Source organism: Lipotes vexillifer, unplaced genomic scaffold, assembly GCF_000442215.2.
Source record: "Lipotes vexillifer unplaced genomic scaffold, Lipotes_vexillifer_v1.1 scaffold469, whole genome shotgun sequence".
NCBI lineage: Eukaryota > Metazoa > Chordata > Mammalia > Artiodactyla > Lipotidae > Lipotes > Lipotes vexillifer.
The window spans coordinates 20,535-35,885 of record NW_006788006.1 but is presented as its reverse complement, the minus strand read 5'-3'; the positions used below and the strand labels follow the sequence as shown (position 1 = coordinate 35,885).

The 15,351-nt window shown below is 36.8% G+C and overlaps 1 protein-coding gene across 1 annotated transcript in view; it reads left to right on the top strand.

Annotated features, from left to right (window-relative positions):
* The window catches only part of NLRP3 (NLR family pyrin domain containing 3), a 52,248-nt gene that overhangs the window by 32,581 nt on the left and 4,316 nt on the right, over nucleotides 1-15,351 (top strand). The gene's annotated exons all lie outside the window — the stretch shown is intronic.

Below are 15,351 nucleotides of genomic sequence, written 5' to 3'. Positions count from 1 at the left end.
ATCCTAATTCCTTCTTTCTGTCTCTTGTATAATTGCTGTCATTCATTCAATATGTATATAAGGATATATATACAGATAAATATAAATCATTGAATACATTGTTGCTATTATTTTGAACATGATGTTATCTGATCAATTAAGAATAAGAAAAATAGGGCTTCCCTGGTGGCGCAGTAGTTGAGAGTCCACCTGCCGATGCAGGGGACACGGGTTCGTGTCCCGGTCCGGGAAGATCCCACATGCCGTGGAGCGGCTGGGCCCGTGAGCCATGGCCGCTGAGCCTGCCTGTCCGGAGCCTGTGCTCTGTAACGGGAGAGGCCACAACAGTGAGAGGCCCGTGTATGGCAAAAAAAAAAAAAAGAATAAGAAAAATAAAAGTTTTTATTTAACCTTCACTTGTTCTTTCTCTGGTTCCATTCTCTTCTCCTTCTGGTATTTCCATTATGTGTGTGTTACACTCATATGGCAACTTTTATAGTTATTCCACAGTTCTTGGATATTCTGGGATTTATTTTCCATCTTTATTTCTATTTACTTTTGAGTTTTAGAGCTTCCTATTAAGATATCCTCAAGCTCAGAGATTCTTTCCTCAGCTATGTCCAGTCTACTAATAATCCCATCAAAGGCATTCATCTTTTCTGTTACAATGTTATTATTTTGGGGTTTTTTTTTTTGTTGTTGTTTTAATCTCTAGCTTTCCTTTTTGGTTCCTTCTTGGAATTTCCATCTCTCTGCTTACTTTTTTTTTTTTATGGTTTATCATAAGATACTGAATATAGTTCCCTGTGCTATACACTAGGACCTTGTGGTTTATCCATTCCATATACAATAGCTTACATCTGCTAACCCCAACCTCCCACTCCATCCCTCCCCTAAGCCCCTAGGCTCAGGTTTTTGTTTCTGTTTTTTATACAGCAGGTTCTTATTAGTTATCAATTTTATACTCATCACTGTATACATGTCAATCTCAGTCACCCAATTCATCAAACCCCCCCCCCCCACACCACACCTCAGCTTTACCCCCTTGGTGTCCATACGTTTGTTCTCTACATCTGTGTCTCAATTTCTGCCCTGAAAACAGGTTCATCGATACCATTTTTCTAGGTTCCACATATACGCGTTAATGTACGATATTTGTTTTTCTCTTTCTGACTTACTTCACTCTGTATGACAGTCTGTAGATCCATCCACGTCTCAACAAATGACCCAATGTCGTTCCTTTTTATGGCTGAGTAATATTCCATTGTATATATGTACAAAATCTTCTTTATCCATTCGTCTGTCGATGGGCATTTAGGTTGCTTCCATGACCTGGCTATTGTAAATAGTGCTGCAATGAACATTGGGGTGCATGTGTCTTTTTGAATTGTGGTTTTAACTGGGTATATGCCCAGTAGTGGGATTGCTGGATCATATGGTAATTCTATTTTTATTTTTTTAAGGAACCTCCATACTCTTCTCCATAGTGACTGTATCAGTTTACATTCCCACCAACAGTGCAAGAGGGTTCCATTTTCTCCACACCCTCTCCAGCATTTGTTGTTTGTAGATTTTCTGATGAAGCCCATTTTAACTGGTGTGAGGTGATACCTCATTGTAGTTTTGATTTGCATTTCTCTTAACAATTAGTGATGTTGAGCAGTTTTCCATGTGCTTCTTGGCCATCTGTATGTCTTCTTTGGAGAAATGTCTATTTAGCTCTTCTGCCCATTTTTGGATTGGGTTTTTTGTTTTTTTAATATCGGCAGGAGCTGTTTATATATTTTGGAGATTAATCCTTCGTCCATTAATTCGTTTGCAAATATTTTCTCCCATTCTGAGGATTGTCTTTTAGTTTTGCTTTTGATTTCCTTTGCTGTGCAAAAGCTTTTAAGCTTCATTAGGTCCCATTTGTTTATTTTTGTTTTTATTTCCATTACTCTAGGAGGTGGATCAAAAAAGATCTTGCTGTAATTTATGTCAAAGAGTGTTCTTCCTATGTTTTCCTCTAAGAGTTTTATAGTGTCCGGTCTTACATTTAGGTCTCTAGTTCATCTTGAGTTTATTTTTGTGTATGGTGTTAGGGAGTGTTCTAATTTCATTCTTTTACAGGTAGCTGTCCAGTTTTCCCAGCACCACTTATTGAAGAGACTGTCTTTTCTCCATTGTATATCCTTGCCTCCTTTGTCATAGATTAGTTGACCATAGGTGCCTGGGTTTACCTCTGGGCTTTCTATTTTGTTCCATTGATCTATGTTTCTGTTTCTGTGCCACTACCATATTGTCTTGATTACTGTAGCTTTGCAGTATAGTCTGAAGTCAGGGAGTCTGATTCCTCCAGCTCCGTTTTTTTTCCCCTCAAGACTGCTTTGGCTATTCTGGGTCTTTTGTGTCTCCATACAAATTTTAAGATTTTTTGTTCTAGTTCTGTAAAAAATGCCATTGGTAATTTGATAGGGATTGCATTGAATCTGTAGATTGCTTAGGGTAGTATAGTCATTTTCACAATATTGATTCTTCCAATCTAAGAACATGGTATATCTCTCCAGCTGTTGGTGTCATCTTTAATTTCTTTCATCAGTGTCTTATAGTGTTCCGCATACAGGTCTTTTGCTTCCCTAGGTAGGTTTATTCCTAGATATTTCATTCTTTTTGTTGCAGTGGTAAATGGGAGTGTTTCCTTAATTTCTCTTTCAGAGTTTTCATCATTAGTGTATAGGAATGCAAGACATTTCTGTGCATTAATTTTGTATCCTGCAACTTTAGTAAATTCACTGAGTAGCTCTAGTAGTCTTCTGGTGGCATCTTTAGGATTCTCTATGTATAGTATTATATCATCTGCAAACAGTGACAGTGTTACTTCTTCTTTTCAATTTGTATTCCTTTTATTTTTTTTTCTTCTCTGACTGCCGTGGCTAGGACTTCCAAAACTATGTTGAATAATAGTGGTGGGACTGGACATCCTTGTCTTGTTCCTGATCTTAGAGGAAATGCTTTCAGTTTTCCACCATTGAGAATGTTTGCTGTGGGTTTGTCATATATAGCCTTTATTATGTTGAGGTAGGTTCCCTCCATGCCCACTTTCTGGAGAGTTTTATCATAAATTGGTGTTGAAATTTGTCAAAAGTTTTGCCTGTATCTATTGAGATGGTCATATGGTTTTTATTCTTCAATTTGTTAATATGGTGTAGCACATAGATTAATTTGAATATACTGAAGAATCCTTGCATCCCTGGTATATATCCCACTTGACCATGGTGTATGATACTTTTAATGTGTTGTTGGATTCTGTTTGCTAGTATTGTGTTAAGGATTGTTGCATCTATAATCATCAGTGATACTGGTCTGTAATTTTCTTTTTTTTGTAGAATCTTTGTCTGGTTTTGTTATCAGGGTGATGGTGGCCTCATAGAATGAATTTGGGAGTGTTCCTTCCTCTGCAAATTTTTGGAAGAGTTTGAGAAGGATGGGTGTTAGCTCTTCTCTAAATGTTTGATAGAATTCACCTGTGAAGCCATCTGGTCCTGGACTTTTCTTTGTTGGAGGATTTTCAATCACAGTTTCAATTTCATTACTTGTGATTTGTCTGTTCATATTTTCTATTTCTTCCTATTTCAGTCTTGGAAGGTTATACCTTTCTAAGAATTTGTACATTTTCCCCAGGTTGTCCATTTTATTGGCATAGAGTTGCTTGTAGTAGTCTCTTAGGATGCTTCATATTTCTGTGGTGTCTGTTGTAACTTCTCCTTTTTCATTTCTAATTTTATTGATTTGAGTCCTCTCCCTCTTTTTGATGAGTCTTGCTAATGGTTTATCAATTTTGTTTATCTCCTCAAAGAACCAGCTTTTAGTTTTATTGATTGTTGCTATTGTTTTCTTTGTTTCTATTTCATTTATTTCTGCTCTGATCTTTATGATTTCTTTCCTTCTGCTAACTTTGGGTTTTGTTTGTTCTTCTTTCTCTAGTTCCTTTAGGTGTAAGGTTAGATTGTTTATTTGCCATTTTTCTTGTTTCTTGAGGTATGCTTGTATTGCTATAAACTTTCCTCTTAGAACTGCTTTTGCTGCATCCTATAGGTTTTGGATCATCATGTTTTCATTGTCATTTGTCTCTAGGTATTTTTTGATTTCCTCTTTGATTTCTTCAGTGATCTTTTGGTTATTTAGTAATGTATTGTTTAGCCTCCACGTGTTTGTGTTTTTTATGTTATTTTTCCTGCAGTTCATTTCTAATCTTGTAGCATTGTGGTCAGAAAAGATGCTTGATATGATTTCAATTTTCTTAAATTTACTGAGGCTGGATGTGTGACCCAAGATGTGATCTATCCTGGAGAATGTTCCATGCGCACTTGAGAAGAAAGTGTAATCTGCTGTTTTTGGATGGAATGTCCTCTAAATATCAATTAAATCTATCTGGTCTATTGTGTCATTTAAAGCTTCTGTTTCCTTATTTATTTTCATTTTGGATGATCTGTCCATTGGTGTAAGTGAGGTGTTAAATTCCCCCACTATTATTGTGTTACTGTCGATTTCCTCTTTTATAGCTGTTAGCAGTTGCCTTATGTATTGAGGTGCGCCTATGTTGGGTGCATATATATTTATAATTGTTATATCTTCTTCTTGGATTGATCCCTTGATCATTATGTAGTGTCCTTCCTTGTCTCTTGTAACATTCTTTATTTTAAAGTCTATTTTATCTGATATGAGTATAGCTACTCCAGCTTTCTTTTGATTTCCATTTGCATGGAATATCTTTTTCCATCCCCTCACTTTCAGTCTGTATGTGTCTCTAGGTCTGAAGTGGGTCTTTTGTAAACAGCATATATATGGGTCTTGTTTTTGTATCCATTCAGTGAGCCTGTGTCTTTTGGTTGGAGCATTTAATCCATTCACGTTTAAGGTAATTGATATGTATGTTCCTATGACCATTTTCTTAATTGCTTTGGGTTTGTTTTTGTAGGTCCTTTTCTTCTCTTGTGTTGCCCACTTAGGGAAGATCCTTTAGCATTTGTTGTAAAGCTGGTTTGGTGGTGTTGAACTCTCAGCTTTTGCTTGTCTGTAAAACTTTTGATTTCTCCATTGAATCTGAATGAGATCCTTGCCAGGTAGAGTAATCTTGGTTGTAGGTTCTTCCCTTTCATCACTTTACGTGTATCATGCCATTCCCTTCTGGCTTGTAGAGTTTCTGCTGAGAAATCAGCTGTTAACCTTATGGGAGTTCCCTTGTATGCTATTTGTCATTTTTCCCTTGCTGCTTTCAATAATTTTTCTTTGCCTTTAATTTTTGCCAATTTTGATTAGTATGTGTTGCGGTGTGTTTCTCCTTGGGTTTATGCTGCCTGGGACGCTCTACACTTCCTGGACTTGGGTGGCTATCTCCTTTCCCATGTTAGGGAAGTTTTCGACTGTAAACTCTTCAGATATATTCTCCGGTCCTTTCTCTCTCTCTTCTCCTCCTGGGACCCCTATAATGTAAATGTTGTTGCATTTAATGTTGTCCCAGAGGTCTCTTAGGCTGTCTTCATTTCTTTTCATTCTTTTTTCTTTATTCTGTTCTGCAGCAGTGAATTCCACCCTTCTGTCTTCCAGGTCACTTATCCATTCTTCTGCCTCAGTTATTCTGCTATTGATTCCTTCTAGTGTAATTTTCATTTCAGTTATTGTATTGTTCATCTCTGTTTGTTTGTTCTTTAATTCTTCTAGGTCTCTGTTAAACATTTCTTGCATCTTCTCGATCTTTGCCTCCATTGTTTTTCCGAGGTCCTAGATCATCTTCACTATCATTATTCTGAATTCTTTTTCTGGTAGGTTGCATGTCTCCACTTCATTTAGTTGTTTTTCTTGGTTTTTATCCTGTTCCTTCATCTAGTACATAGCTCTCTGCCTTTTCATCTTGTCTATCTTTCTGTGAATGTGGTTTTTGTTCCACAGGCTACAGGATTGTAGTTCTTCTCGCTTCTGCTGTCCTCTGGTGGATGAGGCTGTCTAAGAGGCTTGTGCAGGTTTCCTGATGGGAGAGACTGCTCCTCTCTCTGCTTACTTTGCCTGTCTGTTCTTCCATGCTGTTTACTTAATCTGTTAGAGCTCTTAGGGTATTAGTTATAATTATTTTAAATGCCTTGTCTGATAAGTTCACATTCCTGCCATATCTGACTCTGGTTCTGATGTTTCCTCTGTTTCTTCAACCTTTATTTTTTGCCTTTTAAACTGTTTTGTAACTTCTTCTTGAATCCTGGACATGATGTACTGTGTAGAGGGAACTACTCTAAACAGAACTTTAGTAATGTGGTAATGAAGTGTGGGAAGAGTTGAAGCATTCTATAATCCTATGATTAGGTTTCAGTCTTTTAGTGAATTTATACCTCTGGACTGTTAATTCTCAGTGCTTTTCAACTGCCTCTCAGTTTTTTCCCTCCTTCTTAGCAGAACAGGATGCCCAGAGTAGGCTGAAGGTGAGTATTTCCCTTCCCTAAGATCAGTTAGACTAATAATATCCCAGCAGGTTAGGCTTTGGGCAACTATTTTCTCCTGAAGACAAGTATTGTTGAAAAGAACAGAGTTTTCTGGTATATAGGCATACGTTAATTTATTGATTTTTGCTTTATTGTGCTTCATAGACATTGCAATTTTTACAAATTGAAGGTTTGTGGCAACCCTGTGTTGAGCAAGTCTATTCGCACCATTTTCCAATAGCATTTCCTCACTTTGTGTCTCTGTGTCACATTTTGGTAATTCTCGCCATATTTCATACTTTTTTATTATTATTATATTTGTTATGGTGATCCATATGATCAGCAAATTTTGATGGTTCCACTGTAACTGTTTTAGCGGCACCACAGACCACACCCATATAAGTCAGTGAACTTAACTGATAAATGTTGTGTGTTTTCTGACTGCTCCACAGATCGGCTGTTCCTGTGTCATCTCTCTTCCTCTCAGTGGGCCTCCCTATTCCCTGAGACACAGCAATATTGAAATTAGGCCAATTAATAACCCTACAATTCTTCTAAGTGTTCAAGTGAAGAGTCAATCAATATGGCAAACTTCATGGTTGTCTTTTAAAAAAAAATACCGAAGTGTAGTTGATTTACAATGTTGTGTTAGTTTCTACTGTACAGCAGAGTGACTCAATTATACATATGTATATGTTCTTTTTCATGTTCATTTCCATTACGGTTTATCACAGAATGTTGAATATAGTTCCCTGTGCTCTACAGTAGGACCTTGTTGTTCACTGTTGTCTTATTTCAAGACATCACCACAGCCACCCTAAACTTCAGCAACCACCATTCTGATCAGTCAGCAGACATCAACACTGAGTCAAGACCTTCCACTAGCAAAGATTATGACTTACTGAAGGCTCAGACGATGGTTAGCATGTTTTTAGCAATAAAGTATCTTTTTAATTAAAGTATGCATATTGTTTTCTTTAGACATATTGCTATTGCACACTTAATAGACTACAGTACAGTGTAAACATAACTTTTATATGCACTGGGAAACCAAAAAATTCGTGTGACTAATTTGGTTGCGATATTTGTTTCATTACAGTAGTCTGGAACCGAACTGACAATATCTCTGACGTATGCTTGTATTTTAAAATGGTTCCTTTACTCCTCCCCATACTGGAAGCACAGAGGGATTTTCCCCTGATATTTAATGTGAGAACTTGGTTGAGCTCCTGAAGGTAAAACTCACAAAAGTATGCAGGTCCCCTTATGACGGGGTCCTCTGGTGTTTTTATTGTTCAGACTTGTCCAAAACTAGCCTTTATTTATTTGTCAATTAAAATTCAGGTTTTCCTCCCTGGGCACTGATTCCCTCAGAGGTTTAAGCTCATGGGTTTCAGGAAGTTATGATTCTTTGTATTTGTATTTGCCTCTGTGTCTCCCCAATTTTGGGGGCAGCAAATCGTGCTGTGGCCATACTTCTCGTGGATTTAAGAAGTATTGTTGATTAGTCAGCTTGTTCAGCTTTTACCTTGTTGTTAGGATGGAATGGCAACTTCTAAGCTTTCTACATGCTGGCCTGGAAACTGGAAGTCCTGCTTGTGTGGTTTTTAATTACAAAAGTAATACATGCTTAGTGTGAAAATGTTAAATAATACAAATACATGAAGTAAGAATTGAAAGCTCCTTTTCAGCTCACTTCCCGAGAGAACCATTTACAGCAGGCTGATGAGCAAACTTCCAGACATTTTGTTATACATGAACAATCATCCGTCCATTTATCTGTCCATCTACCCATCCATCTTAATACACTCTGTGTATTGGTTTTCTAGGGCTACTGTAATAAAGTACCACAAAAGGAGTGGCTTAAGCAACTATTTTTACTTTTTTTCTTTCAATTTTATTGGCATATAATTGAAGCACAGCACTGTATAAGTTTAAGGTGTATAGCATAATGACTTGACATACACGTATTGCAAAATGATTACCACTGTTAATATCCATCACTTCATATAGTTACAAAAATGTTTTAGAATTACTGTCTTAACAACTTTCAAATATACCATACAGCAGTGTTATCTATAGTTATTATTGTCTTTTTGATGATGGCCATTTTAACAGACATCAGGTAGTATCTCATTGTGGTTTTAATTTACATTTCCCTGGTGAGTAGTCCTGTTGAGCATCTTTTCATGTACCCGTTGGCTATTCGAATATCTTCTTTGGAAAAATACCTATTCAGGCCCTTTGCTCATTTTAAAATTGGATAATTTGCTTTTTTGTTATTGAGTTATATGAGTTCTTTACATTTTGTATATTAACCTTTTATCAGATACATGATTTGCAAATATTGTCTCCCATTCTGTAGGTTGCCTTTTCATTTTGTTGATTATTTCTTTTGCTATGCAGAAGCTTTAGTTTTATGTAGTCCCATTTGTTTATTTTTAATTTTGCTGCTAATGCTTTAGGAGTCATATTAAAAATATATCATTACTAAGACCCATGTCAACGAGCTTTGTTTTCTATATTTTCTTCCAGGAATTTTATGGTTTCAGGTCTTATCTTTAAGTCTTTAATCCTATTCGAGTTGATTTTTGTGAGTGATGTATGAAAGGGGTCTAGTTTCATTCCTTTTCATGTGAATATCTAATTTCCCCAGCACCATTTATGGAAGAGATTGTCTTCTCCATTGAGTATTCTTGGCTCCTCATCAAATATATGTTGATGGCGTATTCATGGGATTATTTCTGGTCTCTGGATCCTGTTCCATTGGTCTATTGTCTGTTTTTATGCCACTATGATACTGTTTTGATTACCATAGCTTTACAATATACTTTGAAATTAGGAGGTATGATGCCTCTAGCTTTGTTCTTCTCTTTCAGGATGACTTTGGCTATTCTGGGTCTTTTATGGTTCCATATAAATTTTAGAAGTGTTTTTTCTACTTCTGTGAAAAATTCCAGTGAAGTCTTGATAAGGATTGCATTGAATCAGTAGATGTCTTCAAGTAGTATGGACATTTTGATGATATTAATTCTTCCAATACATGAACAAGGGATATCTTTCCGTTTGTTTATGTCTTCTTAAATGTCTTTCACCCGTGTCTTATAGTTTTCAGTGTAGAGATCTTTCACCTCTTTGATTAAGTTTATTCCTAAGTATTTTATTGTTTTTGATGCTACTGTAAATGGGATAGTTTTCTTTATTTCTTTTTTATATAATGTTATTAGTGTATAGAAATGCTACTGGCTTTTGGAAGGCAGCTGTGCTCACCACTATACCACCAACGCTACATGAAATGTTACTGACATTTGTATGTTGCTTTTGTACCCTGCAACTTTACTGAATTCATTGATTAGATCGAACAGTTTTTTGGTTGAGTCTTTAGGATTTTCTATATAAAAATCATGTCATCTGTAGAGTCAATTTTATTTCTTCCTTTCCAATTCTGATACATTTATTTCTTTTTCTGGCCTGATTGCTCTTGCTAGGACTTTCAGTACTATGTTGAATAGGAGTGGGGAAGGTGGGCACTTTTGTCATGTTTCTGATTATAGAGAAAAGCTTTCAAAATTTCATGTTAAGTATGACGTTAATTGTGGGCTTGTAATATATGGCCTTTATTATGATGGGGTATGTTCCTTCTATACCTAATTTGTTAAGAGTTTTTATCATGAACAGATGTTGAATTTTGTCAAATGCTTTTTCTGCATCTACTGAGATGGTCATGTGATTTTTTATTTCATTTTATTAATGTGATGTATCACATTGATGGATATGCATATGTTGAACTATCCTTACATCCCAGAGATAAATTCCACTTGATCATATTGCATGATTCTTTTTTTTTTTTTTCTTTTTTTTTGGCTGTGCTGGGTCTTCATTGCTGTGCATGGGCTTTCTCTAGTTGCGGTGAGCAGGGGCTGCTCTTCATTGCAGGGCGTGGGCTTCTCATTGTAGTAGCTTCTCATTGCAGAGCACAGGCTCTAGGCACACGGGCTTCAGTAGTTGTGGCACATGGTCTCAGTAGTTGCAGCTCGCAGGCTCTAGAGCACAGGCTCAGTAGTCACGGTGCACGGGCTTAGTTGCCCTGTGGCATGTGAGATCTTCCTGGACCAGGGATTGAACCCGTGTCCCCTGCATTGGCAGGCAGATTCTTAACCACTGGACCACCAGGGAAGTCCTGCATGATTCTTATAATGTGCTGCTGAATTCAGTTTACTAGTATTTTGTTGAGAATTTTTACATCTATATTCATCAAGGAAATTGGTCTCTGGTTTTCTTTTCTTATAGTGTCCTATCTGGTATCAAGGTAATGCTGGCCTCATAAAATGAGTTAGGGAGTGTTTCCTCCTTTTTGAGTTTTGGAAAAATCTTTGGAGAAATCGTGTTAATTCTTCTTTAAATGTTTAATAAAATTCACTAGTGAAGCCATCTGGTCCTGGGCCTTTTTTTGCTGGGAGTTTTTTTTTTATTATTATTTCTGATTCAATCTACTTACTAGTAATTAATCTGGTTAGATTTTCTATTTCTTCCAGATTCAGTCCTGGTAGCTTGTATGTTTCTAAGAATTTTTCCATTTCTTCTAGGTTGTCCAGTTTGTTATAGTTGTTTATAGCAGTTCTTATGATCTTTTGTATTTCTGTGATATCAGTTTTAATGTCTCCTCTTTGGGTTATAATTTTATTGATTTGTGTTTTCTTTCTCTCTCTCCTTTTTTTTGGTGGGGGGAGGTTTCTAGCTAAAGGTTTGTAAATTTTGTTTATCTTTTCAAAGGTCCAACTCTTAGTTTGTTATTTTTTTCTATTATTTTTCTACTTTTTATTTTACTTATTTCTGCTGTAATCTTTTTTTTTTTTTTGTGGTATGCAGACCTCTCACTATTGTGGCCTCTCCCGTTGTGGAGCACAGGTTCCAGACGTGCAGGCTCAGCAGCCATGGCTCACAGGCCCAGCCGCTCCACGGCATGTGGGATCTTCCCAGACCGGGGCACGAACACGTGTCCCCTGCATCGGCAGGCGGACTCTCAACCACTGCGCCACCAGGGAAGCCCTGCTGTAATCTTTTATTTCCTTCCTTTTGTTAACTTTGGGCTTTGTTTATTCCTCTTTTTCTAGTTCCTTGAGGTGTAGAGTTAGTTGTTTAATTAAGATCTTTCCATTTTCTTGATGTATGCATTTATGGCTAGAAACTTTCCCATTAGAAATGATTTTCCTGCATCCTATAAGTTTTGGTATGTTGTTTTTAATTTTTTTTGACTCAAGATATTTTATTTCCCCTATAATTTTTCTTTGACCCATTGGTTCTTCAGAAGAGCATTGTTTAATTTCCATGTATTTTTGAGTTTTTCAATTATCCTCCTGTTATTGATTTCTAGTTTTATGCCATTGTGGTCTGAGAAGATACTTGGTATAATTTCAATCTTCTTGAATTTGCTAAGACTTGTTTTGTGGCCTAACATATGATCTATCCTAGAAAATGTTTCATGTGCACTTGAGAAGAATGTTCTGCTATTGTTAAAATGTTCCAAACAAAATTTATTTTGTCTTAATAATGGACGCTAAAAGTCCAAGATCAAGGTGTCAGCAGGATTTGTTCCTCTGACAGCTGTGAGGAAGAATATGTTCCATATTTCTCTTCCAGCTTCTGGTGGTTTACTGGCAATCTTTGACATTCCTTGGCTTGTAGATGTATCACCTCAGTCTTAGCCTTCATCTGCATATGGTGTTCTCACTGTGTTGGTGTGTGTCTATCTTTGAGTTTAAACATCTTCCTTTTATAAGGATATCAGTCATATTGGGTTAGGGCTTACCTTAATGACCTCATTTTAACTAATTACATCTTTGATGACCCTATTTCTAAATAAGGTCATATTCTGAAGTACTGGGGGATAAGACTTCAACATATGAAATGTTGGGGGACATAATTCAACCCCAAACACTCTGTCTATCCAAACTGGAATCATTATGAGACCATTTTTCCATGATTTACTTTTTTCATTTATTGTGGACACATTGCCATGCTAGTATATACAGATCTACAGATTTTGGCGTAATGCTCTATACTATACATTATGGCAATATTTTAGCTGCTCATTGAATAATGAACCTTTGGATGAGTTTCTACTTTTTCACTATTACAAATAACTCTGCAGCAAGCATATTTATATATACAACTTTATGTGTGTGTATTTGTTTTCAGACAGATACCTACAAGTGGAATTAATGAGGCAAAACTTTTAGGCATTTTACATTTTGTTAGGTATAGCCAACATTTCTTTTCTTGAATTTTAGGTCTTTCTCTCTGGCTGCATATTGCCCCTGCCCCTTCCACAATATTACCTAAGTATCACACACTAAGCATTTGCAAAATTCTTTATTTCTTGTAACATTTTTCCCACCCCTCTCTATTCTGCCTTGTTGAATAGTGGGACTTTCCAGAGAGCTGACAAGTAAACAGAGGCTAATTCTAATCTTGTGTTTACTTTCAATTTCCTCTGCCTCTCATCTTTCTTTTACATAACAACAGAGGGAATTTTCTGAAATGCAAATTTGATAATACTGGGCTTTTGCTCAAAAAACCTTCAAACGTTCTTCTTTGAAATCAGGGTAAATTTGCTATATCTTAGCTTGGCACACAAGGCTATCCTTGATCAGCCTTAGATTGCTGCTTCTTCCCTCTTGCCTACCACACTCTTCACTCTTTTGAGTCATACTGAAGTTTTAATTCGAAGAACCTGGCCCACTCTTTCACCCTTCCTCACCCTTGCATACCATTTTCCTTTCGCCTGAGGCTTACCCTTACTCTCCCATTCCTACTGACCATCTAGAAAACTCCTTCTTATTCTTCAACTGATTTCTCTGATCCTCAGTTTTTCTATTTAGAAATAGATATAAAAACAACACGTGCATCTTAGTTTTGTAATAATTCAATGAAGTAATCTTATTTAAAGTCATCATCACACAGCCAAGCAGTTAGTAGATACTGAATAAATGTTAAATCTTCTTCCTCAATTTTCTTCGTGAGACATTTTTGTGACATAAGACATATCATTAGTAAATTAAAAAAAAAATCAGTAACAATATAGTACATGGAAAGACATCTATGTTCAGTAAATGTAGATCTGAGTCGAATGGATTGGGTGAAACCAAGATATATGATGTTGGTTACATTCTTCTAATCTAGTGGTTTGGTTGGTAGGGCTTGGTTGTTTGATTTTCTAAACATTTCATTATGTACTCTATGTACCCATCACTCAGTCTCAGTGGTTACCAACATTCTGATAATCCCAATGTGACTTATTCTTAACAAAACCACCCTATCTACTTGTAATTGCTGCCACTTCACTGTGTACTTCTCCTCAAACATCTGTTGATAATATTTTTTAGCCCTTTTCTGGAAATAGTAGTAAATCTTACTATTCTGTAACTTTCAAAATATTCTTTCTTTTCCTTTTTGAGGACCATCTCTAGTCTTCTGGAATGGTCTTCATCTTTGCCAGTGTCTTAGTCTATTTGGGCTGCAGTAACAAAAATACCATAGACTAGGTGGCTCAAACAACAAACATTTATTTCTCACAGTTCTGGTGGCTGGAAATCCAAGACCAAGGTGCCTGTAGATCACCTGGTTCCTGGTGAGGACTCTGTTCTTGGCTTGCATACAGCCACTCTTGCTGTGTTCTCACATGGTGATAGTGGGGAGGCAGCTCACTGGGGTCTCTTTTAAAAGGGCACTAATCCCATCATGAGGATTCTACCCTCAAGATCTAATCATGTCTTAAAGCCCCCACATTCCATTGGATTGGCCAAAAAGTTCTTTCGGGTTTTTCCGTAAGATGTTACATGAACTTTGTGGCCAACCCAATAATACCATCACATTGAGAGTTAAGATTTCAACATATGAAATTTGGAGGAGGGGGGACTACAAACATTCAGTCTGTGACAGCCAGAAATCCTGAAAATCCCTTCTGCATGTTCACTGAGGATCCTCTGATAAAATTCTCCTTATCTAGAAAGAAGAACTTACTATAAACCATTCAATTGTTTTTGTTCATCCCTCTTGGGCTTCGTTTCCCTCTTTGTCTTGCTTGCTCAGTCTTTTTTGTTGTGATTCATTCTTGACTGGGAAGATGGAGACTAGCAGATGGATAATTATTTCTGTTTCCTTTTGGTCATCTGTTCATGCTATGCTGTCTGAATCACTTCTTTCTGTATTTCTATTTTTTTATGATTCTAAGACACCTTGGAACTTAAAAACATGTCATTGTTAAGAAAGAAATGTGACCACACGAGATATTCTTAAATCAAAGCTTTGTTGAAGGCCTAGCACATGTGACTTTCTGCATACTGTTTATTACTCTCTGAGCTTCTATGCAGGAGTGACACAGCTCTCTACTTCAGAGCCCTTATGCTCTTGTTGGGTGATAGTATATTCTCAACTTGACCCAAGAGTAGTACATCAAAAATCTTAGTTCCACTGCGTATAATGCAAACCTAGGGCTTTGTACTCTGAGAGGCCATTTAAAAGGCAGAAGTTAGTGTGAAATGGACAGAAGGGCCAATAGAGCAGGGGATGGCTCTAGAAGGTGTAAGTCTGGGTCCCCTCTCTACCAAATACTCTCTCTTTGACCTTAAAAGCAACACATGATTTGATGAGCTTCAGCTTTCTAATCTGTAGAAAATATTCAATAGTTACAGCTGCACTGCCACCTTGCTTGGTTGGTATAAGAATCAAATAAGGTAGGCCTCTGCAGTGTTAATATAATAATAATGAGAATTATTAGTAAGAGACAATCTGGGATGTCTTTCTGGAAGAAGTGGTAGTGAGGAACATGTATGGCCAGAGGGAATACGTGTAAGGAGGAATGTGGAGGGAATGTGGATCAGTTTGCTTTTGCTCTGTCTTTCCTGCTGATCCCAGGAAA